Genomic DNA, 27,738 nt, shown 5'->3' with positions numbered 1-27,738 from the left:
CACTATGGGGCATATTCAATTAGCCGCGGGAGGCCGGCCTATTCGGCCTCGCGCGAGCAGGTAAAACACAATGATTCCGCAGTTCTCGCGGAATCAGTGTTTTTTTTTTGCGTGAGAGTCCCGGTGTAATGACGCGGGGATATAGCTATTTTAATTGAATAGCTAAACCCAGCGTCGCGGGACTTTAGTCTGTCAATTAGCCGCGGGTGAAATTGAATATGCCCCTATGGGTCTCGCACCAAAGGGGGCATGCTGTCGATGGTGAGTGACAGCACCACCCCCTTTGGTGGGCGTGCCAGGGGCGTTGCTGCCCAGACGGAGGCATTCCCATGGGAACGCCTACCATCTGGGGCCGGCACCACTGACATCACTAGTGATGTCAGTGGGAGTGCTTTTGGCTCTGATAGAGCCAAAAGCATTCCTGGGCTTGCGGCAGCGAGACCCTACCGCAGGGTCTCGTTGCAAGCCCGATGGTCGCGATGGTCTTGACCATCACGACCATCATTTTGGCTGCTCGCATAAGCTGTGGGTGGTCACCCACAGCTTATGCGAGCGGCCAGGAGGCTGCTCCAATAATAGGTAGGATGGCCCTGATTCAGAGCGAGTGCTCTTGTCAGAGCGTCCGGCTCTGAATCAGGCCCATAGTTCCTTGCTTTTGAACATTAACTCCAGGGGTTAAAGGTGCCATAAAGTCTGGTGACATCATCCAAGAGTAGAATACCTATATCACGCCTGGGTACTAGGAATACCTCTCTGTAGGTCGAGAGCCAGGGGGGTTAGGATAACCGTGAAGCAAATGACAGGGAAGTTAATGATTAAATCCTCTAATTGTGGCCAAACCCAGGTTTGGCGAGACTTGCCAAGAGGCGCGGAGTCTAACTCACTTGGTGGTTTTCTCCAGTGACCCCTCCAATCGAGATTAGGTTTTTGCTGCACCAAGTGAGCAGGTCCTGGCCCTCTGGACAGGTACCCAGGAGTGACAGAAAACCATAACAAATAAGAGCTAGAAACACTGGGAGAGGATAATCTGGATAAAGGGTTGCACAGGGAAACACTGGTTGGAACCTCGGAGCTGTACTTATAACACACTGAAGCTCTTGACGTAAACTTGTAAGGTTTAAATTCGCCGGGGTGATACCTTGGAAATACACTTGAGCCAGACCGGAGGTGCAGATAAAACTTGTACTGAGGTCTGAGTACTGAGTACACAAAAGTGCACTAAGGAAGTACTGGGAATGCAATGGTGAACTTGAACTGACATCTGGGTAATTTGTACACAGAGATGCACTGTGGACGTACTGAACATACAATGGTAAATTGGTGCTGGGATCTGAGTAATTATTACACAAAGATGCAGTAGCGATGCATTGAAGGTGTAGGCATAAACTATCTGACGTCTGGGTAATGAGTACACAAAGATGCTACTAAAGACACATGGGGAGTGCAATGAACTTGTACAGAAACATGGGAACTAAGGGGGTCATTCAGACCCGCTCGCGAGCAAAGGACGCTCGCAAGTGGGTCGATATTGGGCGAATGCGCATGCGCCTCCATCTGGCCAGCCACGCCCCTGGCACACCCACCAAAGGGGGCGTGCTGTCACTCACCATCGACAGCATGCCCCCTTTGTAGCGAGACCCATAGCGACGGCTTGCCCGTCGCTATCCGGGGTCTCACGCATGCGCACGACAGAGCCGGGTCCATCGTGCGCATACGCACTGGGGCAACATCGACCCGCTTGCGAGTGCTCAGCGACTTGCACTGAGACACATGTGGTGAACACATGGAGGTTGCAGCAGACAACAGGAAGCCAGGAATGCTGAGGAAGGTAATATAGCCACTGGGATATGGGAAGGATGTCACAAGGAAACAGCAGCATTCTGTATTAACAGCGAACTTGATTAGGCAACTTCCTGTTGCAGGAGTCAGACCTAAATAGCCCTAGGCAGTTGGTCATTGGATCATGAGATCAGCTGACAGACTGTAGGACTGCCATTGGAGGTAAACTGATCAGGTGATATGAACTAACATGGCTGAGCCCATGCCCGCTACCACGGGAACTAGGAGGCACTCATGGAAGCCCTAGAAGGCCCTGGGGAGAAAACTCAGCCATAACTCATCACTACAACTGGCATCTGAATGCCTCAGAGCCTAAAGACACCATTTCAGCAGTGAGTAAAGGCCAATACCAGGCTGCATCCAGACAACCTACTGTAGCTCATTATGTTCAGAGGATCCAAAGGGGGGAGGGGGTAGCTAAAGGGGAAACACATCCTCTCTTACATTATTAGCCATACACCTTAGCAGGATAGCATAACGGTATACCCTGATTCCCATTGTACACTAATTACATACAGTTGTCAGATCATCTAACCATCCTGTGTAACCTAACAAGGAACTTGCTGTATAAATAAATATGTTATTAAACCATCCTTTAGTACTTTACTGTATGAGACAAGGGTGCAAATGTAATAGTGAGCAGCAGACATTGGCGGGTTTTAAAACAACAATTATTTACAAGACAAAACCATGCCCCAGCTCTGCCTCCCAAATGCCACAGCTTGTCAGTCATGCTGCAGCTAGGGGGCACTGTGAGTGAGATTGCAAGATTCGTTCTGCACATGCACAGAACGGGGCCTGTGCAGACCCCTTAACATCGGAGATATACACTAACCATCGGGTTAGCATACATCGCTGAATCAGGCCCATAGTCTGTACCTAGGGCCCAATAAAGAGACCATCCATGCAACCACTGAACCACTAGTTTCTTACCATTGTAGAGGATGTATCATAGATGTAGTGAAGGGAAATATATATCACCCCATCACTGATAACTAGTATATAAAGCAGATTTATAATCTGGTGGCTAGTGTATAAAACAGGCATCCAATCTGATGTGGAGAAAAACAAATAGGTGCGCTAACTGTTCAGTTGCTGTCTAATATAAAAACCTGCAGCTGACACCAGAGGGACTTCTGCACTATGCCGTCAAAATAGAATAGAAAAGAGAGAAATGAGGTATCTGCGCTGGTAATTATATATACATATGACACCTTTATAGTAGAACAAATATAAATAAAATGTATTCAATAGTGAACTGCAGTTCAATAAAACATACACACATGTAACAAATAATTGTTAAAAATTATTGCCATGAATGATACAAACAACCAGATGATTGAGGTGGTTAATACAGAAAAATTGTATCCAACTGTTCCCAACGGCTAACTTGATATCCAATGAAGCAAAATAAGCAATTGACAATATTTTGTGCAAAAAGGGCTGCCCAATATTAGGAATAAGGGCCCTGATTCAGAGCCGGACGCTCTGACCAGAGTGCTCGCTCTGAATCAGGGCCCACCTCCATAATTATGGAGCGTCCTCCTGGACGCTCGTATAGCTGTGGGTCACCACCCACAGCCTATACGAGCGTGCAGGTTGATGGTCGCGATGGTCTTGACCATCGCGACCATCGCCACTGCGAGCCGGAGCCTGCGGTTGAGTTTCTCAACCGCAAGGCCCGGAGTGATTTTGGCTCTATCAGAGCCAAAATCACTACCACTGACATCACTAGTGATATCAGTGGGCCGGCTTTTGATGGTAGGCGTTCCCTTGGGAACGCCCCCGTCTGGGAGGCACGCCCCCGGCACGCCCACCAAAGGGGGCGTGCTGTCAATCAACATCGACAGCACGCCCCCTTTGATCAGACACAACGAGCGAAGGAAAGTCCTTCGCTCGTCGCGTCTCGCGCATGCGCACGACGGAGCTCCCTCCGTCGTGCGCATGCTCAGTGCATACCATCGACCCACTTGCGAGCGGACAGCCGCTCGCGAGTGGGTCTGAATCAGGCCCAAGGTTCTATAGCTGATCAGTGTCACAGGACGCTCTCACATCCCAATAAGTAAAGTACGTAGACTACAGCTCCTTACCCCACAGAGGCTCGCTGGAGAAAAATGTAACTGCAGTGATGTTCAGCTTAGTCGCGCTGTTAGGCGACTCCTGCCCGCACTTGCGTGGATATCGGAGATCCGTTAATGAGAGGTGCAATGTGGTGCACAAAGGGTGTTGATGTAAAGCTGGACGGTGCTATTGGAGCAACTCCTGTACACACCGTAGGTGGATGGGCACCAGCCCATATGGAGAGGACACCGCGGCACCGGAGCTCCAAGAGAAGACGGACCCCAGCAGTAATCAGCAGGCATGTGTCCGTCCTGACAAGCGCAGGAGCCAGGCGGCTGAATGGGATAGAGTCAAATAGCCGCTGGGTGCTGTATTGGCGGCTGCCGAGAGCTAAGCACATGGGGATCCAGCTGGCTTGAAACGAGGAGCCCGGATAGCAAACGCTTAATCAAAGTGTATAGGGAGTGTATGATGTAGTCGGCAGTTCACTGGTTCCTTGACGCGTTTCTCCCCTATACAAGGGTTTTCTCAAAAGGCAAGCTCCGTCTTCTCTTGGAGCTCCTGTGCCGCGGTGTCCTCTCCACACGGGCTGGTGCCCATCCACCTACGGTGTGTACAGGAGTTGCTCCAATAGCACTGTCCAGCTTTACATCAACACCCTTTGTGCACCACGTTGCACCTCTCATTAACGGATCTCCAATATCCACCCAAGTGCAGGCAGGAGTCGCCTAACGGCGCGACTAAGCTGAACATCACTGCCGTTGCATTTTTCTCCAGCGAGCCTCTGTGGGGTAAGGAGCTGTAGTCTACGGACTTTACTTATTGGGATGTGGGAGCGTCCTGTGACACTGATCAGCTATAGAACCTTATTCCTAATATTGGGCAGCCCTTTTTGCACAAAATATTGTCAATTGCATATTTTGCTTCATTGGATATCAAGTTAGCCGTTGGGAACAGTTGGATACAATTTTTCTGTATTAACCACCTCAATCATCTGGTTGTTTGTATCATTCATGGCAATAATTTTTAACAATTATTTGTTACATGTGTGTATGTTTTATTGAACTGCAGTTCACTATTGAATCCATTTTATCCAATCAGATGTCTAGTATATATGGGGAATCTCAATATGAAGTATGAAATTTAAAGAAAATTCGTTGACCATTAGATTGCACTTTTTTAGAAAGGTCAAACAGTAGAATCTCAGTTTCTGTGGGGCCTATTCATCATAACTTAAAATTCTCTGGAGGTAATTAAGTTTAGAACTCGCATGGAGTTCTACCTAATTGCCGGAGGAATTCATCATGCCTCCTCTCTATAACTATTTCATAAGGCTGTCATTTTTGTGATGACCGCTTTTCGGGAAATAGATAGTTTTCCCTCTCTACTCTACCTTACCGCAGCAGTAATCAGTGCTGCGCATGCGCTGTTACATTCGTAAAGCCAGTGCATGCACAGCACTGCCTACAGCTGCGGTAATTTTGTGTGTGTCCCCAACACCCCCCTCCGCATACCTCTGCCCGTCCCTGACTTACCTGCCCGCTCCAGCGCCTCTGGCTCAGGTGGTTGGTCTGACACGTGTTCTCCCAGCATACCACAGTACAGTTTAGAAAAAAAAAAAAGGGTTTTTTTTTTCTAAACTTTATTGTGTTCTCTTGGGAGAACACAGTGTCCGAGCAGCCACCGGAGGGTCCACAGCGACGGAGGAAGACGCTGGGGGACCTGCTCAGCTGAAAGCAGGTAAGTGTCACCTGCTATTCGTCACGTGACAGTGGCGGATAGTAACTCCATCAATTTCTGAAAATACATAATTTTCGTAATTTGATGAATACCATAAATTCCATATCCCCATGCTAATGTACTACAGTATGGGGAGTGTGGAAATTAATGCAGGGGGACTTAACCAGAGATATCAGTGATATCTCCTGTGTTAAGTCTCTTCATGGATACTAAAATAATGGTAATTAAGGAAAATGTCCTTAAAAACTTTAAGTTAGTGTTGATGAATAGGCCCCTGTGTCTCATCTTCTGCACAGGCAATTTAGGATTACTGTATGTGTGTCCATGCAGTCACCCTGATTGCATGAACCTGCAAGCTCAGCTTTAGGAAAAGCCAGAGCCATGCACACATCCTAGGAGGACTGCGACCACATGGACCAATAGAAGCTATTACTCTTCACAGTCATTTTTACAGCCCATAATCGAGATTAGGCGGAGGATGTGGATTTCTCTTTAATATAATCGCCACTGATAAACTGTTGAAGGGCAGCCTGGGATGGGTTCTTTATAAATGCTAGACAATCCCGGGGATCTCGGACAAAGAAAGGATGAGGCCAGAGGAAGGTATGAGATTATGTAACCAGGGAGCGAGAAGAAACACCATCATGCTGTAGAAAAAAAACCTCCAGTCTGATTATTTGTATTTACAGCAGATGTCCAGTTGTCCAGAGTATTAATTTATACAATACCTCTAATCTGTTGGTATTGAACTGTAGGACCTCAGGACTGGTTATTACTGACCCCATACGAACCATTAGTGGGGAATGGGACAGCCGCCGGTTCTCGACTGTGGAAGCCTGACAGGAGGAGATCCTAACTGGGGCTGGTAAGTATCCTAACCCTCTCCCTCTCCTAATCCTCCCTTGGTGGTTCCTAACCCTAAAACTACAGGGTTGGTGCCTAACCCTAAGTACCCCCGGGGTTGCCTAAACCCTTCCCACACTCTAAACCTAACCCTCCTGGGTGGGTGCCTAACCTTAACCTCCCTCTAGTGGCACCTAACCCTAACCTCCCTTCCCCTAGCCTAACCTTAAATCCCCCCGGAGGTGCCCCCCTCCCGCCGGTCTAATACTACCTCCTGTTAGGGCCTGTGTGTGTAAAACATGTCTGTAGCTCTTTAAGTACAGTATGGCAATGAAAGAAATAATACATGTTTAATTTCATTTGCATTACAGAAATGTTTCACTATTAAAAAAAAAATCAGTTATTAGAGAATCAGTTGGCATTTGGGAATGTACAATAATAATCCAAAACTACATGACATGCCAGTTTGCAGTATAATAGTTGAACATTTATTTTAGCATAACTATAATAATACTTATGATAGCAATAATAGTAAAAACATAATAACAACAGAGAAAATTAGCTCCATAGTAAATCAATATTTATAAGAAACAGCGTGAGATGGCAAAGCAAGACAAGGTGTACAGAATAAAGTCTGTGTTCATGTCAAAGTTTGTAGGAAATTGGCTTTAATCGGATATAATAAAATGTTATTAAGAATCAAATGACTTTGCCTGGTTTGAGGTCCAATTTGCAAACTTCCAAATTCTAAAAAGTAATCTTCCTCTTAATTAGAAAAAAAAAAACAGAATGCTATTTGTAAGGTCCTTTATTCGGTGCCATTTGCAATTTCAGTGCAGGCTGTAGTCAGTGAAGTTGGAATAGTGCACTGATGCTATGATAACTGACAGCTAACAGCGTGGTTGCACTAGCAACCAACCTTTCATTGTACTGCATGGTGTGTATTACGCTGGGAGGTGGTTTTCTGGAACCTGAGGCCTGAGGCTGCGGGAGGAAACAGAGGTGAGGGGCCTGAATGTATGACCTCCGCATCCACGGGTCTTGGTCGTTGGCGAGACCTAGTCAAAGGTGCGGAATCTAACCCACGAGATGGTGTTCGCCAGTGACCCCACCAATCGGGATATGGGCTTGAGCTGCACCTCGTAAGCAGGTCGCGGTCCTTTGACTAGGTGACCAAAGCCTGCGGGAAAAAGGAGGGACGGACACTCATGGCCCAAAGGGTCTGTGCCAGTAAGGGGCACGTAGGGACACTGTACTTGAGGTACAAGGAAGTGTGCACTGTGGACACACTCTACCGGGTTGCCGGTTAGAAAGAGTGCACCACGGTGCAATACTGTAACACGTAGGTGGGGACCACAGAGTCCAGTAACGAGGTGGGTAGTGGTACTGGAGCCAGCCAGAGATTATGACGCTGGAGAGGTGGGTACATATAACTACACTCAGGCTGTAATGGTAAAGCACTGGTGAAATGGATAGTATACTGCACACAAGCGGAGGTGGTAACGCACTGGTGGAATGGAGGTATACTGCACACAGGCAAGGTGGTAACGCACTGATGAGATGAATGATATAGCTGCACACAGGCTGAGGTGGTAAAGCACTGGTGAGATGAATGATATAGCTGTACACAGACTGAGATGGTAAAGCACTGATGAGATGAATGATATAGCTGTACACAGGCTGAGATGGTAAAGCACTGATGAGATGAATGATATAGCTGCACACAGGAATAGATCACTGGAAGCAAGGGAACCTGGAACGAGAGACCACTAGTAACACTAGCAGCGACAATGGTTGTTCAGGCAACTACCTGATACACAGGAGCCGGATATATACCCCTGGAAGCCCACTGATTGGTCCACAGCATCAGCTGACCGGCCAGACTGTCAGGGAAGGAAGGATAGTCAGAGAAGGAGGTGTCATGGCGGCGCCCATGACAAGAACTCCAATCCCCGTGCACCAGGCCGCCCGAGACACCAGCATCAGGGAGAATGCTCAGCACCTCCCACGTCGCCGCACCAGCCGCCCGACTGCCCGGGAAGTCAGAGGAAGCCAGCGGGACGGTAAGGGACGGCCGATCCCCAGCTGAACTCTGACAGTGTGGCTGCCAAACAGCAGAAGGCGCTTAGGGGTATACTTACTAAAGTCGAGGCTGGCTCCATGGGGAGCTGTGCCCTGTGCAGGACAGTATTTCATTGCCTCAAGCCCGCGTGCAGTCGAAAATGGGGGTGTGGCAGGCCATCCGTTATTGTCAGGCTGGGGGCGAGCCCAGCACTACGTCAGTAGCTGGGCTGTCCTCAGCATTCTTCCTGCACTGAATGGATGCCGCATCCATTCCTCTTCTCCGGAGCCGGCACCACCACATGGCTGCAGCAGTGGAGGTGCCCAACCACCTGACTACCAGTGGGACACATTGCATCATGGATTGAACAGCAGGGCAGTGCCCGAAAAATTGGACTGTCCCGCTGAAATCGGGAATTGTTGGGAAGGGTGCACCCTCTACAGGGTGGTGCCCCTGTTCAACCGCACTGGTCGAATATGCCTTGAGTCAGCCCTCACTAAAGTGCAGGGTTTTAGAAGTGGAGATATTGCCCATAGCAACCAATCAGATTCTACTTAACATTTATCAAGCACCCACTAGAAGATAATTGCTAGAATCTGATTGGTTGCTATGGGCAACATCTCCACTTCTAAAAACCCGCACTCTAATAAATATTCCCCTGTGAGATAGGGGCTAATGTGATATCCCGTCTATTTCAAACCATTTGCAGTGCATCATAATGTGGAGCCATTTAAGAAGATTTTTGATGAACCTGGATGAGTTTCTTCTGCTGCCTCAAGCATTCTGCATCATAGAAAAGGCATTGAGTCGGTTGTTCAAAATGTAGTTGAATTTAGAACTTTGCTATGCTGGAAAGATAAAGCGTTTATAGCTGCATTTTGTCATGGACTTCCATAACGTGTCAAAGACCAGCTTATATCCAGAGACTTGCTTACAAATCTTGAAGACCTTACTTTGCTTAGTGTTAAATTTGCATCAGTGTAGGAAATCTTAATAAAGTTCTCAACTGTCAAGAAAAAATATTCAATAGGGGGCAAAGAGCTGCTTGTCATTAAATTAGGATAATGGTGATACTTAGTGGAAGGAGCCAATCTCCCAGTGACAGTCTTTACTGACCATAAGAACCTTCTCTATCTGCAAAATGGTCAGTCTCAACCCCATAAAGGCCAGATGATCTTTGTTTTATGGACAATTTAATATAATTTTTACATATCACCCTAGAAGCAAGATCTCAATCTTTTTAACCGGGGACTGAGACGTTTGGTAAGAAAACAAACCCATCATTGATCCCTCCTGTATGGTATAATTTACCTCTGTACATCAAACTTCATCTCCAAAATGTTGTTTAGTTCCTCCAAAATTTAAGTCCAAATTGCTTAATTTAGCCCATTCCATTAGTTTTTGCAGGATATACTGGTATAACCAAAAGTATTGCCTTCTTACAACTGGTGGCCAACTTTGTGGATGGATGACAAGGATTTTATTTCTACATGTTCTGTGTGTACAAAGCATTCATCTCCTAGTCCAGCTGTAGGTGCATTACTTATACTATATTCACTTATCCTTGGCCACACACCTCTATGGATTTTGTTGCTGACTTGCCATCATATAGATACTATAACACCATCTGGGTAATAGTGGATCAGTTCTCAAAAGTTGCTCATTTTATTTCCCTGAATGACTACAGTGCCTTTTACCTTTAAACTTGCTCATCATGTCCTGAAGGAGGTCTTTCATCTGCATGAGTATCCACAAGAGAATGTTTTTTATTATTATTATTATTAATAATTTATATGGTGCCACAAGTGCTCCGCAGCACCTTACAAAGTACATAAACAAATAAGTAACCAGAGACTTACAGTACAATACAATGCAGGAAACAGACATATAATAAAGTAAACATTGCTATATTAGCGACCTTAACACCCACATAAGCAGCCAAGTGTTAGTTGCCCTAGTGGGGAGTAAGAGATAAATTATATTACAGTAGCTAGAAGCACAAGAGGGTAGAGGGCCCTGCTCGAAAAAGCTTACATTCTTTAAGGGAGGGGCAGACAAACAGGAGTGATACAGATGGGGTAGGTTGGGGAAGAAGGAAGATGTAGCAGCAAGTTAGGATGAGAGCTGGAAGGCTTTAATGAAGTAGTGGGTCTTAAGAGCTCATTTGAATAATTGTAGAGAGCTTTAGACCAAGGGTTACGATTTGTTTCTAAGTTCAAGCATTCTCTTTGTGAAGCCTACATGATCCAAAATCAGATGGTCAAGCATAGTGAGTCAACCTGGACTTTATTAGAAATGTATATTTCCCAAATCAAGATGATTGAGTCCCGGTTCGGATATTCCCGTGGTTCGGAACTCGTGTTTTGGATTGCATGCTAACAGGTCAAAATTACATAATTTTAGCTGTTTTTTTTTTTTAAATAAAGATCCAAAACCAAAACACGTAGATTAATCCAGATCCAAAACAAAACACAGGGGGTATAGTAAAGTCTAAACCTCCTTGCAGGGGTCCCTGGTGAATACCGTGAGTGTATTGTACTCCGTATCCTTGATGCTAGTAGGGCAAATTCTGAGTGATAGCATCATCATCATTGCACCCGATCCATAATTTCCTGTAGAACTGTGACAAAAATATGCCTGTGTGTCCATAACCAAAAAAAGCCTTTATTATTTAATTTTATTATCTATATTCATATTTATATTGTGTGATCAGGATATATTTTGTATCTGGTATTTGCCCTAAGAGAAGTTCCTTTTTGGGCCTGAGAAGACATGATATAACTATACATTCATTAGATAACACTCTTTTTTACTGGTGAAACTTTAAATTAGTGTAAAAATTATTGGCAGAACGTATATTGATAGATGTCACTGGAGTGTGATGGAGGTCAGTCCACACAATGAATAGCTTAACCAGGGATTGGTTTATTAATCAGGTAAAACAGAAGCATGCGAGACAATACAGGGTTAATGCAGCACATGCAATGGGAGACAGATCCAGCCAGGAGTGGGTTAATGCCGATGATATGCAGTGTGTGTAGGCGAGATGTGCGGTTCAGTTCTGCAGAAATCCAAATCCATCCGAATTTCATGTATCTGGACAGATCTGAGTCTCCGTTCTAATCTCTTAAGGAAATCCAGATGGATCTGGGTCACAGTTCTGATCTCCAGCGGTTCGGAATTCGGCTTTTAAATGCAAATTTCAGGTGTTGGATTGCAAAAATTACATGATTTTAGCTGTTTTTAAAAACTTGTTATCAATTTTTTAAAAATAAATCCCAGATCCAAAACTAGAACACTTGGGGGTGGTTTTGCAAAACCAAAACATGAAGATGAATATAGACAAAAAAACAAAAACAAAACATAGGGGTCAGCACACATCTCTAGTTTGTAGTGCACACCTGCAAGTACATACAGTGGTGGCAGTGGTACTTATAGCGTGGCCAACGGTACGGGCACAATGGTGTATGATGGCAACACAGCTGTTTTATGTGGCACCAGTATGTCTGGGGCACAGTTTCTCTAATACCCCTTTCACACCAAAATCCCAAGTCTGACCCAGGATTTGGAACACGGGTCAGTCCCAGATGAGGCCCAGGTCAGACCCTGTTTACATTGCGCCTTCAATCTGGGTTATATCTGTGTAGGCCCCGTTCACACTGAACCCAGGTCTTCCCTGCTAAACTTGTGAAGTCTTAAAAAGTGGGTGGTGACTGCTCCACAACCGCCAATCAGCTCAGTTCAGGCATGACCCTTGTCGGATAACCCGGGTAGGACCATTTACACTGCACCGTGACCCGGATCGTTCTTGTGTCCAACCTTGGTAACTACCATAGTTGGATTCCCGGTTCATTTGACATGGGTTATTTTTCAGAGACCCTTCCATACTTAGCCACGACCCAGGTCAACCTGGCAATAACCTGGGTTATTTCGGCAGTGTGAAAGAGGAATAAGAGACACTCAGGGGCACGTCCTATCCGCCTGAACAAAGAAGATCGCGAATGGTAAGGTTTGCATGCACAGCGCGCCTCTGCAACTAATATATATATATATATATATATATATATATACACTGTTTATATTGCAATCCAGTTTGTTAATGAACAATTCAATTTATTATTATTTATGGCGTGTAAAGAATCTTTATTCTGATGTTTCATGTCACATAATCACATTACTTGTAATAAAATAGAGACTGTGAGCAAGCGCAGTGTAAGAAGGTAATAATCGGTTTTCATAGGGACAAGAAGAATATCTAAGGAGATTCATCACACAATATTTGTCTAGAAACTATATTCTGGCAGAGGAAATTAAATGCATTACTAAAAAACTATATTAGTGCCTGATCACCCTTTAATGTCTAGGGTCTAATGGTTCTGATCAGATTTAAACAGGCATTTTCAAGCTATATGTATTGCAAATGTAAATTTAAAGACAGTTGACCTTTGAAATGATTCAGTGAAAGAGACCATGGAAAATAATCCAATCAGCTTTATTTTGTCCAAGACGTTCAAGTTTAATTCTCTTCCTTATGTTCCATCTGAAATGTTGTTTTTGTGTCTCACTTGAATACATTTCGACTAGATAATGACAAAAAAAAACACAAAGATTTTGAGAATGGAAAAAAGGAAATTGAACTTGAACAAGCTTTTTGTTCACTGGGTTGTATAATGCCTCAGGCAAATATCAAAAAAGAGAAATCCTCAAAGCTACTTGCAAATCAACCTGCCACTTTTAATCTGCAACGTCGTATGTTATGCAGAAAAGTCAGTTGCTCCTGTCATAAAAGGATAGAAAGTTACCAGGAGTAAGACAATCAGTCAAAGCGTCATAAGATGATAAAAACAGCTTATTTGATCACATGACACAAAGAGTTGGACAATGTTTATTGTCTGCCTTGCCAGGAAGGGCCTCTGGCCCTGATTCAGAGCCGGATGCTCTGACAGATCGCTCACTCTGAATCAGGGCCGTCCCTCCTTCATTTTGGAGCGGCCTCCTGGCCGCTCGCATAGCTGTGGGTTACCACCCACAGCTATAGCGAGCGGCCAATATGATGGTCGCGACGAGACCCTGCGGTAGGGTCTCGCTGCCGCAAGCCCTGGAGTGCTTTTGGCTCTATCAGAGCCAAAAGCACTCCCACTGACATCACTAGTGATGTCAGTGGGGCCGGACCCAGATGGTAGGCGTTCCTATGGGAACGCCTCCGTCTGGGCAGCCACGCCCTCGGCACCCCTTTGGTGCGAGATCCTTAATGACGGCTTGGCCGTCGTTATTCAGGTCTCGCGCATGCGCATGACGGAGCCGCAATCTGTCGTGCGCATGCACACTTGGGCACCATCGACCCACCAGCGCTCGCGAGCGGGTCTGAATCAGGCCCTCTATTCATTTATGTACTGTGGGACTGAGGGCCTGATTCAGACCCGGTTGCAAGAGCTGAGTGCTCGCAACCAGGTCGATGGTGGCCCAGTGCGCATGCCCACAACGGAGCCGGCTCCGTTGTGCGCATGCGCGAGACCCTGATAGCGACGGGCACTCTGTCGCTTCGGGTCTCGTACCAAAGGGGGCGTGCTGTCGATGTTGAGTGACAGCACGCCCCCTTTGGTGGGCAGGCCGGGGGAGTGGCTGACCAAACTGAGGCGTTCCCATGTGAACACCTCCATCTGGGGCCGGCCCCACTGACATCACGAGTGATGTCAATGGGAGAGATTTCGGCTCTGTTAGAGCCAAAATCTCTCTGGGGGTTGCGGCAACGAGACCCTACCACAAGGGTCTCGTCACAAGCCCAATGGTCGCAATGGTCTTGACCATCGTGACCATCTTCCTGGCCGCTCGCTATAGCTGTGGGTGGTCACCCACAGCTATGCGAGTGGCCAGGAGGCCGTTCTTGAAAAAAAAGACCAGCCCTGATTCAGAGCGAGCGCTCTGTCAGAGCGTGCGGCTCTGAATCAGGGCCTGATTCCGTTGTACGCTTAGGCACACAGCAGTTGCGTCTTTGGACTGCCGCAGGAGGCATTTGCAGGAAAAAGACGCCTCCAGGCAGAATCTTAGATCCGATGCCTGAATCCGAAGATGCAGGATCAGATCAGTATTGTGGCATCGGCCGTCTGAGTATGCCTAAGCTTACTCAGAATGGCCACACCCTGCCTGCTTGCCAGGCCAGTAAATCTGCGTCGACAGATGCAGATACTGGTCTTGGAACTTACAGAAAACGGGGCTGACACACCCCATTTTTCTGGGTAGGCTGACAGCAATGCCCCCAACACTGCGATTTAGGGGGGGCTGCTGCTGTCAGCGAGTGGCACATGCCCAGTACGGTTCCTGCACATCTGCCGATTATTGGAGTAGTAGGCAAACCATCAGGCAATCAGGCCCTGTATAGGATAAACAAAAATTATTCTTATAGCACCAGAAGTCTTGGCAAAGTTCATCGGTAAACAGGAGTGAAACCACCCTGCCAGCCTGTAAAATCTGTCACCTTACCAGTCCATAAAAACTGTGCTACTTTGTGCATAATAATGAAGGGTCTGATTGAGAAATGGACTCTAATGCCATTGAGGCTGTGACTTTGTATGCAACGGTTCTACGAAAATATGCAAATGCCGCAGCCTCTTGGCTTTGTACAGAAATGCAAACTGGCTGCACCTAAAATACGGCATTTGGGCACCATCGTTCGCAAATCGGTCTCAATATTAAACATCTGAGCTACCCTATGGTCACTCAGAATGTGTGTTGGAAGGAAGCCCTCGGAGCAACTTTGCATGCGTAAGAAGATGCATTGCAGGCATAGACACGCCTCAGAAACAGTCGCAACCAGTGGCTGCTCCAGAGGTGGGGCTGCAGCACAGTCCAAGATTCAAATAGGGGAGTCACACTAACTGCCAGTGAGTCCCAGCCAGCGATGTTTGGCAGTGTTTGAAATGTCTGTTGGTGTGGCTCCCCTATTTGAATCTTAGACTGTGCTGCAGTCCCACCTCTGGAGCCGCCACTGGTTGCATCACACATGCTTTTCACTCATCATCCCCCGTTACCGCCCTCAATCATCCTGCACACAAATCCTCACTGAGACCGCCGTCGGTGATCACGCTTGGCGCATTTTGACTCAGATGCATGTGTAATACAAACAAAATTGCTCAACTCCTAAAGCATCAGCATTGCATCCACCTCTGAATAAGCCCCTACGTAATCTTCTCCCATTAGCTGTGTAGCCCAACAATATTCATAAAAAATCCAAATAAGAGAAATGGCTTGTAGATGTATTCAGTTGTAAAACTGTAGTATATGATTCTAATAGTGTTCTTTGGCTGTTGATCTGCTTTCTCACACAATTGCTCAAGCAGTCTATTAAAATAGTTTGTGTTGCAGCAATCATGGATCACAATTAGAGATGTGCGCCAACTAGATACGTGCGCCGACCCTCTTGTTTTGGTTTTGGATCTGGATCTCCCCTGGTTTTGGATCTGTATTGGTTTTGCCAAAACAGCACCTCTGTGTTTTGTTTTCGTGTTTTGGTTTTGGTTCTGGATTTTTTCTTAAAAAATCATAAAAACAGCTAAAATCACATAAAATGGGCCTATTTTTGTTCCTACAGTATAATTAACCTCTAACATTTTTTCCAGTAATTTCCAATCAATTTTGACCACCTCACAATATTATTTGCTTCATCTAGTTAAGGCCAAAAGGTTGCAGCCAGCTAGCTGGCTGACTAAGCTAAGTGACACAGTGGGCGGCACTAACATGTGGCGGTTCAGTTTCTAATTTCCAATACGGATACAGTGTGTTATACAGTGTGGGTTGGATACACCAATAGTGCACTTACTGTGACAGCAGTGTCGGCAAAGCGGGGTTGCTGACGTTGTCTTCAGTACATGGAATGGCAGTGCTGGCAGTGTCCTTAGTGAAGGGTACCAGTAATGTCCGCAGTGCGGGGGTGTCAGCGGTGTCTTTAGTGCAGGTTTTCTGGCTGTGTTGGCTGTGTCGGCAGAGCAGGGGTGCCAGTGGTGTCTTTAGTGCAGGTTTGCTGGCTGTGTCGGCAGTGCGGGGGTGCCAGCGTGTCTTTAGTGTAGGTTTGCTGGCTGTGTCGGCAGTGCGGGGGTGCCAGTGGTATCTTTAGTGCAGGCTTGCTGGCTGTGTCAGCAGTATGGGGTGCCAGCGGTGTCTTTAGTGCAGGTTTGCTGGCTGTGTCGGCAATGCGGGGGTGCCAGCGGTGTCTTTAGTGCGGGTATGCTGGCTGTGTCTGCAGTGCAGGGGTGTTCTCAATGCAGGTTGCTGGCTGTGTCAGCAGAGTGGGGGTGCCAGCAATTTCCTCAGTGCAGGTTTGCCAACTGTGTCCGCAGTGCAGAGGTTCTGGTGGAGTCCTCACTGTGGGAGTGTCAGCAGTGTGGGGGCCGCAGACGGTGTCCTCAGTATGGTGGGCAGCAGTGCAGGGAGTGTTGGCAGCGGTGGTGTCGGCAGTGGGGGATGCTGTCAGTGGGGGTGCCAGCAGTGTCGGCAGCGGTGGGTGCCGGCAGTGTCATGTGGTGGGGGATGGCAGGTGCCATCTTTTTTCCCTCCCTTGTAGTGTTTCCAATGGGCTTAATGCTGATTGGCTGAGAGCCGTGACAGACAGCTCTCTCAGCCAATCAGTGTTAAGCTGCTGAAAACAAAACCTCGCGACTCGACAGAGGTGTCGCAAGGTTTTGCCTCAAATCAGGGATCTGGGGCAGGCAGGGAGATGCGAGCTGCGCTCGGATCGCCCCGGAACCCTGAAATTTGGGTGGGTCTGGTTCTCAGGGAACCAGACCCGCTCATCTCTAATACCGACCCCTGTGTTTTGGTTTTGGTTTTGGATCTGAATTGGTTTTACCAAAACCTCCCTTCCTTGTTTTGTTTTGGTTTTGGATCTGGATTTTTTTCTTAAAAAATCATAAAAACAGCTAAAATCACATAAAATGGGCCTGTTTTTGTTCCTACAGTATTATTAACCTCAATATCATTTAATTCCACTCGTTTCCAGTCAATTTTGACCACCTCACTGCTCAACTTCCAACATGACACATCAGGAATCTAATGTTTTTATCATGCAAGAGAGGCCTGAGGGAGTTGGAGTATGTATGTAGTTGAAGGCAGGGGCAGCAAGGGTGGATTGGTAGTAAATGTAATTTCATTTTTCAATTCCAAAGTAATTTTATGAGGGAGAAGGGGAGGGGAGGAGGTATTTACAAAAAATATTTTACTCATTCACACCAGTCCTTGCCCCAGAATAATCCTTGAGTGCCATGCCTGCTGCTGCTGGGAGTGGATTTTCTCATCCCAGAAGGGTACCAGGAAGACTTCTTGTAGTGCTTTCCATATGAAAAAGCATTTCCCAACCTGTACAGGGACATTAAAAAAACATAGTTAGTTAGTGGCCTCCAAACTGCCACTTAACCAGCACAGATTTAAGATTAAGGGTTACATTTAATTTACTAAAGTGAGAGTTTTTACAAGTGCGTTTTAGAAGTGATGTTGCCCATAGCAACCAATCAGATTCTACTTAACAACATTTACCTAGCACTTTCTAGAAGATAATAGCTAGAATCTGATTATTTGCTATGGGCAAGCAAGATCACTTCTAAAACTCACTTCTAAAAGCTCTCACTTTAGTAAATTAAATTTACCCCTTAAGGTCTTATGTTGTGCCTTTCTTGCTCCAACTTCTGCTGCTAGAAGTGGATTTTCATCCCAGAAGGGGACCAGGAATATAGCTTTCCAAAACAACTGACTGTAAAATAATCCTTTGCAAAGCTTCCACATGAACATTTCCCAACCTGTACAGGGACATTAAAAAAACATAGTTAGTTAGTGGCCTTCAAATTGCCATTGTTCCCACTGTCCACTTAACTAGAGCAGAATGATATGTGGACAAGTGGAATAGAGCAGCAAATGCAACATTTCAGATTTAAGGTTTAAGTCTTACGTTGTTTCTTTCATGAGAAATCTTGAGTGCCTTGCCTGCTGCTGGGAGTGGATTTTCATCCCAGAAGGGATGAATACATTCTTTCGGCTTCCCTACGGACACAGATCTGAAGAGATGTAAATAACTACTGGCAGGAAAAAGAGGCAATTTGGAGGCCCTTACACAATACTGCCTTTGCTGTACTTGAGCTGCCCACCTTCCAGTGTGTACTCAGAAAGAGTTTTCAGCACAGCCATGAACCTTGTCAGTGCTCGGCCTGAGACTACTTCCCCAAAATGTAGAAAAGATGATGCCCATCAAAATGAACTACAAATTCTATGAGAAAGACCTTTACCGTCAATTACGTGCAAAAATGACAGAGGTGCCTGCAATGGTGGATTCCAGCAGGGACAAATTATTATTGTGTGAATACGATGATGTATGCATCATCCCAGATTATACCATCACCCAAGCCTATATCGTCATCCCATCCTGTGTTGTGTATAAATTACAGCTGCACTCCCAGTTAGATTGGGCATTCATTGTCCACTTTAGTGGATGTGAGCTCCATTTTAGTCCATATCATCACCACACCCCCTACTCATCTTCTGACCTTGGCTACAGAAGGAGCAGCTGCACTCTGGAATACAGTTGCATGGAGTTGCCTCTCTGCTTTGCTGAAATTCAGGTAAAGGGGCCATGGGTAGAGACTGGGAGTAGGGACACTATAATCAAAGAACGCAGTTTCAGCTGCTTTATTCCATTTTTTCAACCATATCCTATATTTTCACCTTTGAAAATGTTTATGCAAATCTCAGCAGAGGTGTTTGTGATACCATGGCTAACGCGTACACACACACAGAAAAAAAAACACATTGATTGATTGGTTGGATTCATTTTTGGGGGGTGCACTTGGGAGGGAGAGCACCTGAACGAGGCAGCAGCCTCTTGATAAATGACACAGGCAGCACCCGTGCATAGCTACATTGCTGGTAGTAAGTGTGGCTAACGTGCACACACACACAAAAAAAACACATTGATTGATTGATTGATTGATTGATTGATTGGATTAAATTATTTTGGGCACTTGGGAGGAAGAGCACCCAAATGAAGCAGCAGCCTCTTGATAAACAACACAGGCAGCACTGTCTCCTGCTCAGCTACTTTGCTGATAAGTGTGGCTAATGCACACACAGAAGAAAAACACACTTTTATTTTTTTTTGTACTGGGGGGTTGGGAAGAGCACCCCATAATGAGGCAGCAGCCCCTTGATAAACACAGACAGCACCCCTTCTAGTAGCACAGCTATTAGTATAGTAGATATAGCAGATAGGGTAACACAGGCACAGCACAGCACAACAGCCAGCCCTAGTATGGAGTAAACAACAGACAGCCCATATGACAAGTGTGACAACAGCCAGCCAGCCCCTATTCAGCAGCCAGCCCCTGACAAGTGACAACAGTAGTCAGCCCCTTAAACACAGTCAGCAATAGCACAGCCCCCTCCTTCCTCTTCACTCTCCACAGCCAGAATGAAAATGGCGGCGATCATGGGACCTTTTATACAATTCATAACCCGTGAGAATCCGACAGCGGGATGATGATGTTTTGCATCATTTTGAGATCTGAGACAGGCGGGAAAACCCGAGCAGACTCGGATCTGACTCAGATCACCTAAGTTCAGGTGGGTTCACATCTCTGAGATCTGAACCCGCTCATCTCTAATAACAATAGTCCAGAACCACTTACAAAGTCAGTGTTGCACCAACAGATAGACACGCAAGTGTATTGGCCCCTCATAGAGGCAACTGTGACATTTGCAATTTTTGCTTCAGCTCATGTAATATCTACTTTCAGCCAATAATTTCACCTCAAACCACTTCCAGGCCCCGTCTCTACTACGTTTTCCCTGGCCGTGACTCACTACTTTGTTTCTCCTGCGGTAGGAGCTGTTTGTAAGTGTGAGTGTGGGGATATACCTTCTAACTTCTAATGAATGGGGACAACAGTGTGACTGCAGAATGGAGGCATGATCCTTTCAAATTGTCACTGTCCCGCTGATATCAGGATAGTTGGGAGGATAATGTGGAATAGCTGAGAAATTAATTTCTCTTAATGTTAGCATAGGAAGCCATACAAAGAGGTCACCATGGGTTGGGTACGGGATGCTGGCGTTCAGGATCCTGGCATTCAGAATCCCTAAACTTGCATCCCAACAGGGTTAGGATTGCGATGTGCGGTCATGTGAGGTAGGTTAGCAGAGCCTTTCCTGTCATACTTAGGTTTACTCCAAAGTTTTGATTATAAAAATGATAACAAAAAATTAAAGAAAATATTCTAAATATCTTTGTTGTATTATTCTAATAATTTTTATAGTCAAAACTCTGCAGTAAAAAGTCTATGGCAGGTGAGGCATTGCCTCCCCTATCAATATTTTCCGCAGTTCCCAGATCAAAACAAATTTCCAGCATAATATACTGCTGCACCTTTGTATAATGCCCACATGAACCCTCAGGTTCATAAATGTATGTGTAAATCTGGCTCTGATACTAGCCAGTGCCACCATTTAACTCACCGCACGTCATGTAACCTTACCCCTCCCTCCCCGGTGGCTGAACCTAACCTCCCCCCTAGTGCATAAACCTAACTCTCCCTCCCCGATGCCTGAACCTAACCTCCTCCCCTAGTGCCTAAACCTAACCTCCCTCTCTATGCACCCTCAACCTAACCCTCCCCCCTTTGTGCCTAACCCTAACCCTCCCATAAGTGCCTATCCCTAACCCTAATACTAACCCTTCCCCTAACCCAGCTACTTACCTTCGGGATTCTGGCGGTTGGGATGCCGGCTCCGCGATTCTGACAGGTGTCAGATTTCGGTGCCGGCATTCTGAGTGCTGGGATCCCTGCAGTCGGAATTATAATCGCATCCCATAACCACTAAGTGATTTATAGAGTTGTTAACCAACATTTTACAAATAATCAATTGGCTAAACAATATTGCAGCATTTCTAGACTTCCTAAAGCTGGGTACACACTAGAGCATGTGTGTACCCAGTGATGTCGGATGCATACAGACTTGCCGATGCTGGCAACGATGGCGCATGCAGGTGGTAACGATATTCCCAGATTGGCCTGCGTGTACAGTATGAATACCTAATGATCTGTACACCCTAAATGTCGCTATTTAGCGTTGTATGTCACACAAGAAATAATTGCTTTCCAGACTTTGATTTTGGTTCCAAAGCACAAAAAGATATTATTCAACAAAAAGCATTTAGTTACATGCTGAAAATTGCCGCCGCACGGTTCGATTCCTGACAGCGCCTGGCCGACAGATGAGCAGAGCCTGGCAGTGGAAGCCCGACAGTGCTGGAAATCCTGATTGTCGCTAAGGTAAGTAATAACTAACCTAACCCCTTAACCCTAACCCTCCTTAGGAGTGTCTAACCCTAACCTCCCCCCAAGTGCCTAACCCTAATCCCCCCCTCTAAGTGCCTAGCCCTAACCCCCCCTTCCCCGCTGCCCCATGGGGGGTACCTAACCCTAAGTCCCCCCTGGGGGTGCCTAACCCTAAACCCTCCATTCCCTTAGCCTAACCCTCCCGGGGGGGTGCCTAACCCTAATTCCCCCCTGGTGCCCTAAACCTAACCCTCCCCCCCGCTCATGGCGCACGGCATCCCTTCGATCAGGATGCTGGGCACTCGTCGCCCAATGTCGGGGAAATGTCAGGTGTCTACATCTAGACACCCGGCATTTCACCCTCGCCGGGATATGACTGTCGGGAATCAGGCTGCCGGCATTAAGCCAGCCGGTTTACCGATTTTATACCACATGCTGTGATCTAAATACAATTAGCGCAAATGAATTATACAATCACAAGGTACAGTCAATACATACGCATGCGCTCTGGATCCAGATTTCCGGCATCAACTATGAAACCTCCGTCAACAGAAAAGAAAGATGACTCACTCCCAGATTCAGAGTGCCTGCTTATGTACCCTTACAGAGATAGGCAATACAATAGAATAAATTGGCATAATCCCATTGGTTCTTCTTCCTGGTTCTTCTGTTAGGATACAGTTCATAGGTCAGTTTGTATTGTAATAGTTTAGCCTCCAACAGCTCTTTGTGTCCGTTTTCCCACCGAAGAACAAGTCTAAACTGGCTAATAACATGACATTTACAGAGTACATTACAATTCCTATCTCTCTATGATCCATAATTCGCAGACGCATGTTTCGATCGCCTTGCCAATGGAACCGGAAATCTGCAAATAAACAGTGGTTCAGAATGGCACCAAACACGGCCTGCTTATCATGTACTAAACCTTAGATCTTAAATACAGTCACTTCATAACATAATTAATAATGAATATAACCTTGGATATTAACCTTAACGCTGGGGAACCTTTCTATGTAAGTGTGCAATGTGTAAGTATAAGGATATTGAGAAAAGACGCTAGTTAGCATTGTGCATCTATGTGTTTGTGGAGTACACCGTGGTATGTGTTTTGCAGGGTTGTTCATATTATATGTTTTAGTAAAATGTATGTATTTATATCATGAGGGCTTTTAACAGTGTTCTATTGCATAGGAGATGCACGACGCTAAATAATACCATTGCCGTATGTACTGATATTATGTGAGATTCGCTAAAATGGCATTGGGCGGCCATTCGCAAAATGGCGTCTTGTTGCCATTCGCAACATGGTTTTGTGCAGATTTTAATTTTAACAGATTCTGTCTCAGCCAATCATCCGGCTTCGACAATAGACAACTGCGGATATTGTTAATGAACCACGGGAGAGTGCATCATTTGCCAGTAAGTGCATATACTCTGGATGATTTGAACGATATATCATTGAAATATATTGTTATCGTTCAGATCATTCAAATAAGTCATCAAGTGTGTACAGGGCTTTACTGTAATGTAGTGTATACAAATGTGATTTGTCATTTTAATTGTGCTCCTGCCACTTCAATTAATATTACAGTATATAATCTGGCACTGTAGTGAAGCAATCATGGACTACTGTCATATACTGTACGAATTTAGAATGGGTGCATAGTGTTCGGTGCACATGAGCCCCTGGGGCCCCAAACTGCATACCCTGCGAGCAAGGTATATTTACCTTGCTCCAGCAAGTGGGTCCCTCTTGCTCCGTGCTGCAAATTTCCAAGTCACAGCAAAGACTGGCACTGTGCCAGAGCCCTTGTTTTCTAGTGAGCTTGCGCCATCTTCCCAAATATCACTAGGAAGATAGCGCCATGGATGAGTAGAGACCCTCTTGCAGGAGCAAGGTAAGATGCCTGGTTGTTGGGGGGGGCTGATCAGCGGAGGGGGCCCACTGCACATATGTTCCCTCGGACGATAATAATAATTTTATTAACAGCCCATGGTTTTACATATTATTGTTTCTAACAAATACAAGGGCCCTCATTCAGAGCCGTACGCTCTGAGCAGAGCGCACGCTCTGAATGAGGGCCGGGCTCCATTTTCATGGAGCGTCCTCCTGGACGCTCGTATAGCTGTGGGTCACCACCCACAGGCTATACGAGCGTGCATTGTGATGGTCGCGATGGTCGAGACCATCGCGACCATCGAATTTGCGAGCCGGAGCCTGCGGTTGAGGTTTTCAACCGCAAGCTCCGGAGTGATTTTGGCTCTATCAGAGCCAAAATCACTCCCACTGACATCACTAGTGATGTCAGTGGGCCGGCTTCTGACGGGAGGCGTTCCCATGGGAACGCCCCCGTCAGGGATGCACGCCCCCGGCACGCCCACCAAAGGGGGCGTGCTGTCAATCAACATTGACAGCACGCCCCCTTTGATCGGACACAACGAGCGAAGGACTTTCCTTCGCTCGTCGCGTCTGGCGCATGCGCACGACGGAGCTCACTCCGTCGTGCGCATGCTCAGTCCATAACATCGACCCACTTGCGAGCGGACAGCCGCTCGCGAGTGGGTCTGAATCAGGCCCAAGGTTTAGAAAGACATACATACTGTAGCATAGGAATTATGTGTAACATATGATTAGTGTATATTAGCTCAGGTTATTACTGTTTTGTAGACATAATTTTGAATAACATCTTTTCAAAGTAAAACTTTATTAGAAATGTATAGATATGAGGAACAACTAAGGCCGGCCCCCTGCTTGTTGCATTCATCTCATTATTCATTTTGGACTCTTTCACCTGTAGAGATACAGGTTGAGTCGCTCATATCCAAATATTCTGAAATAGGGAACAATTTTGTCATGACTGAGATAATGAAACCTTTGATTATTGATGGTTCAATATACACAAACTTTGTTTAAGGCACAAATTATTAAAAATGTTGTATAAAATTACCTTCAGGCTGTGGACCTGATTCAGACCCGGTCGCTAAGTTGAGCTCGCTCACTTGCTCTGAGCGATTTTTCGCCCGCCTGCGCATGCGTATAATTCACAGTGCACGTGCGCAAGCCAGTCTTTGCAAACTGTTTTTGGTTGCTTGTAAGCCACTAACTGGTTGCTACTTTGAGTGACAGATAGTGCCGTTTGTGGGTGGTAACTGGGGAAGGTGCTTGTAAACGGGGAGTGGTGTTGCGGATGCAGGCGTGTCAGGCAGCCAAAACGGCGTTTAAAGGGCGTACATAATTAACAAAGTAGCGTCATTGAATATGTTACCTGCCTGTATTTCAGCCCGCACTGATCGCTGTGCTTGCGGCGGGTTAAGGCAACCTCAAGGGCTGCGAGCAGCTCAGATAGCTCTCGACGGTCCCGTTTAATCCTACATTTTCTGGAGATGACGTATGTTGCGAGTGGCAAGGGGGCATTGTTATACACTTGCGAGCACACTTTGCCGTAGCTCGCTAAAACATAGCGGGCATCCTTCCGCGATGCAGTGCGATCACTTTATTTAAACATCTGGCCCTTTTTTGCCAGCGAGCTGCCGCAACTTGCGATCAGGTCTGAATGAGCTCCAGTGTGTATAAGGTGTACATGAAACATAAATGAATTTCATTTCTGTACACACACTTTGCTTGAATCTCAAACTTATTGAAAATATTGTATAAAATTAACTGCAGGCTGTGTGTATAAGGTGTATATAACACATAAATGCATTCTGTGAGGTCCCATTCCCAAGATATTTTATTATGATAAGCAAATATTCTGAAATACAGAATATTCCGTTATCCAAAATACCTCTGGTCCCAAGCATTTTGGATATGGGAGACAACCTGTACTAGTATTGGTGATGGGTCCTCTTTGCAGCACAGGAACATTCCCTCCCATAAGTGGACAGCTTTGTGACATCCCATGGTCCCCAGTCTCCCTGATGAAAGGAAAGAGAAAACAGGATTTTTGTTCTTGCTTGTAAAATCCTTTTCTCTGAGTCCATAGGGGACACTGGGCGCCTGCCTTTATGCCCCTGTCTGCCTAGTGGTTGGTTTCGAGCACACATTTAAGCCACAGGGTTCTGCCCCTTTTTGTGACTGGTTCTATGTGCCTGGTCCTTTCCTCCTCTCCTCCTACTCCCTGTCCTTTGTTAGTATTTAGTAGCTTGTTAGTATTAATTGGCTACTTGAGGCAGGGGGTGTGTTGCAGGGGAGGATGAGTCTGTGCTGCTGCTTCAACTTTAACTATTTGGTCCCCAGGATCTTCCTGCTCCTCCTATATTTGTTATACAAAAAAAAAAAATATATATATATATATATATATATATATATACATATACATATATATATATTCAGAAAAAGGTAGTACACGGCGCTGAGTCCTGAAAAAGTTAATGATATCCCAAAGCAATATCAGTTCATCAAAAGACGCACTCCCCACACGTATAGGGTGGCTGCTCCTACTCCCATATACTGCTGCCCAAGCAGCGTCAAAATCTGAAAAACAAAAGGGTTGAGAAAAGAGCGCCTCCTAGTGCATTAAATATGTAAATGATGTAACCATCACCAAAGATAATCACCCTCTGTGTAGATGGGGGTGTACCTTATATAGTGGAATTCACCACTTACTTATTCAACAGCAAGAACAATCACAATGATTCCTTATTTGTCCAACTTATGGAAACCCTCAGGCTTTTCCCTCCATATAGACCAAAGTGCATCAACACATAGAGAAAAATAGATAGACCATAATGTAATTCTATACACACAAATTTATTCAACAGAAAATAAGCATATCAAAATGCCCGTACATGAAATTTAAAAGGTTCAAGCTTATCTGCATAAGAATGTCACTGGTAGAGGATCATCATACCACACACCACCTCAACGAGTTTCGTCCGTTAAAACGATTGTGGACTTCATCAGGAGGATAATAGAAGGTGCTGCACCTTCGATTATCCTCCCTTTTCTCCACCCTTTTGTTTTTCATATATATATATATATATATATATATATATACATATCTGCATATGTTAATATAATAGATAGATAGATAGATAGATAGATAGATAGATAGATAGATTGATAGATAGATAGATATAGTGGCAAGATCAGGGTAAGGGTGCCGTCTCCTTGGGTAAATGGTTGCACTTAGCAGCAGCCAAGTAGTAGTACACCAGTCCAAAGCTTTGGTGCAAGTAACTGCAGCTAGTTTTATTAGCAGCACAAGAGTAAACAAAACATAATAGTAAATCCTGGCCTCTCCGGCTCTAACTAAATAAAATGACTTCCTTTCTCAGAATGGAGGGACCTATGATCCCTCTCACAAAACAGAAATCTTTAGCACGGCATTTATATTCAGTAACTGCAATGATTCTCAACAGACGTCTGACCTATTCCCCAGGCAGTGAGCGGTTAACTACTAGAGATGTGCGGTTTGGCTCTCCAGAAATCCAAATCCACCAGAATTTCATGAATCTGGACAGATCAGAGTCTCAGCTCTAATTTCCTGAGGAGATCCAGATATTTGCTGAGTCGCGGTTCTGATCTTTTAGTGGTTCAGAATTTGGATTTTAAATCAAAATTTTGGGTTTTGGATTGCAAAAATGACTTGATTTTAGCTGTTTTAAAACACTTTTTATCATTTAAAAAAACAAAACATCCACATTCAAAACCAAACTAAGAACCAAGAGGGTGGTTTTGCAATACCAAACCAAAACACAAAGATGTATCCAGATTCCAGATCCAAAACACAGGAGTCAGTGCACATCTATATTGACTATAGAGACTAACAAGCCCTTTTTTAGCCTCTCACAGGTGGTTCGGCAATCATCGTTGCTAATCTGCTTCTGTCTAATAGACAGGAGCTAAAAACCTGGGGCATATATATCTCCCATTGC

This window comes from Taudactylus pleione, unplaced genomic scaffold (assembly GCF_031769625.1).
Source record: "Taudactylus pleione unplaced genomic scaffold, aTauple2 ptg000198l, whole genome shotgun sequence".
NCBI classification, from domain to species: domain Eukaryota; kingdom Metazoa; phylum Chordata; class Amphibia; order Anura; family Myobatrachidae; genus Taudactylus; species Taudactylus pleione.
The sequence above is the reverse complement of the archived record's forward strand: the minus strand, read 5'-3'. Positions refer to the sequence as shown.